We start from the raw sequence: 2,704 nt of genomic DNA on the forward strand, positions 1-2,704 counted from the left end.
TAATAATATGCAGCTTAGCATAATGCATGGTTACAGCAGAAAAAAAGTGAATCACGTTTAAAGAGAAAATGCTTTCAAAGTCAAAGACTGTAGGTTCAGTGAAGCTGTATTTTGCAGCAAATTCCTCTGTCACTTGGTAGAAGCAACCAAATTAGACAGACACAACATGGACAGGTTATGTGACATGAAGTGTGCCAGACACAGATATTATGCATTATTGACTGCTGAGAGCATGAAGCCATTGAAATTTAAGTAATTTAGAACCCAAATAACATGCAAAGCACATTTTTGCATATTGTTTTGCCTATGTGGGAATATTAATACATTTAGTTTGGTTTATTTTTCCAGTGAATAACTTTGGGTTGCCACTTGATGTCCAATGTATAGTCTGGGTTCTGAAGCAAAAACAGTTGAAAATCACTGACCTGTTGCAGTGTGTGTGATATTCAGGGGGAGGCACTGTTGCTTTATGTTCAATTTCACTAAAACAGTGCATGTTTATATACAGATCTAATAATGATCAATGAAAACGAGAAGTTTTTTTTATGTATATATTATGCAACCTTTTTTTAAGCTTTTGTATTTGCATTTATGATAACAATCTGAGTGAACAGTGAAACTGAAAGTTAACATGATCTTTAGTTTTTGGTTTGTCTCTCTTTTGCTTTCAGGTACAGCAGCACTTGAGCTGCATGAACTCCACAAGTTTGTGTAAAACTATCATGTTCTCCGGTATGATTTGATATGATCTAATGAAGATGAGATAAAGCAAAAACATCTGTCTGTATGCACAAATGAGTCACATGCAGTGACATTTTAGTATCATTTAGAGATACTATTATAGTTTTTATTAGTATTCTGAATCAGTTTTTATTTTAATATTGCCATTTTAATTTTATTTAACATTATAGTAATTTTGTTGTGCTTTTTTTTTTTTTTTTACTACGTCATGTTACCAACAAATAGCTGAAATGAAATAATAAATAATTAAAGGGGTCATATGATGCGATTTCAAGTTTTCCTTTATCTTTGGAGTGTTACAAGCTGATTGTGCATAGATAAGATCCCTGAAGTTGCAAAGACTAAAGTCTCAAAACCAAAGAGATATTCTTTTTTAAAGTTAAGACTCTGCCACGCCCCCCTAAAACGGCTAGGACCTACAATAATGTACAGTATTTGAAAAATAATGTGTTTTTTGAACATTAAAGCATGTCAACATATTCTGTTACACCAAATACACAAAATAATGATCTTTAAAAAAGCATAATATGACCCCTTTAAAATATTTCAGTTAAAAAACTTTTTATTATAACGTTTTATTTTTAGTCAACTATGATAACCCTGGTCACATTTGTCTATTTGATTAGTGACTTAGAAATGGTGCAGAACCTTAATGATTTTTTTAATTTATTTTACTTTTCTTTGTTTTAAGTTTTTTTTTCTAAATCCTAAAAGTCAATGCCATGTTTAAATTCTCAGATTCTCAATGTGGTCTCAGACTTTTGAACACCACTATATATGAAATTCTGGTTAGTCATCACTGTCATGCAAACTCAGTATTTCAGACAGTATGTCTAAAATGAAAATGGCACTATTACACCATCTTACAGTATTTGGTTTGAACATTATAAGATAAGGCTGTTGAGAAGCGTTTTGCAACACTGTTGCCTTGAGCATCATTTGAGCCCATGATTGTGAGATTAGCCAATTCTTCAGCCCACCAACCACAGCACTGTTGTTTCTCACGATACGCGTCCAATGGCACCACATATTAACCGCAGCTCGAGCTCCCGAGCTCGCCTTGATACATTGCACGCAGACATGATCAATAAAACCAGAAAATGTAAATACCTGTTGTCAAATAAGCATAAGTCTCAGCGACCTTACACAAAGATATTGTAGATAAATGAAAGTTTTTTGGAAAGAATAGTCTTTTTACAGTGATGTTCAAGTAAACAACTATATAAAGCAGGCTCAGTTAAAACAGTTTCAGTTTTTTTGTCAGCTTTACTTCTTGTCTTTTCAATCAAAAAATAATCTCAAAATGTCATACATCCAAATGCCAAGAGTCTAACACTGGAAAGTCATTGGGTTCAACGTTTTATTTTTAGTCAACTATGATAACCCTGGTCACATTTGTCTATTTGATTAGTGACTTAGAAATGGTGCAGAACCTTAATGATTTTTTTTATTTATTTTACTTTTCTTTGTTTTAAGTTTTTTTTTCTAAATCCTAAAAGTCAATGCCATGTTTAAATTCTCAGATTCTCAATGTGGTCTCAGACTTTTGAACACCACTATATATGAAATTCTGGTTAGTCATCACTGTCATGCAAACTCAGTATTTCAGACAGTATGTCTAAAATGAAAATGGCACTATTACACCATCTTACAGTATTTGGTTTGAACATTATAAGATAAGGCTGTTGAGAAGCGTTTTGCAACACTGTTGCCTTGAGCATCATTTGAGCCCATGATTGTGAGATTAGCCAATTCTTCAGCCCACCAACCACAGCACTGTTGTTTCTCACGATACGCGTCCAATGGCACCACATATTAACCGCAGCTCGAGCTCCCGAGCTCGCCTTGATACATTGCACGCAGACATGATCAATAAAACCAGAAAATGTAAATACCTGTTGTCAAATAAGCATAAGTCTCAGCGACATTACACAAAGATATTGTAGATAAATGAAAGTTTTTT

Source organism: Sinocyclocheilus rhinocerous, unplaced genomic scaffold, assembly GCF_001515625.1.
Source record: "Sinocyclocheilus rhinocerous isolate Xijiao unplaced genomic scaffold, SAMN03320098_v1.1 scaffold2584, whole genome shotgun sequence".
In the NCBI taxonomy this organism is placed as follows: Eukaryota; Metazoa; Chordata; class Actinopteri; order Cypriniformes; family Cyprinidae; genus Sinocyclocheilus; species Sinocyclocheilus rhinocerous.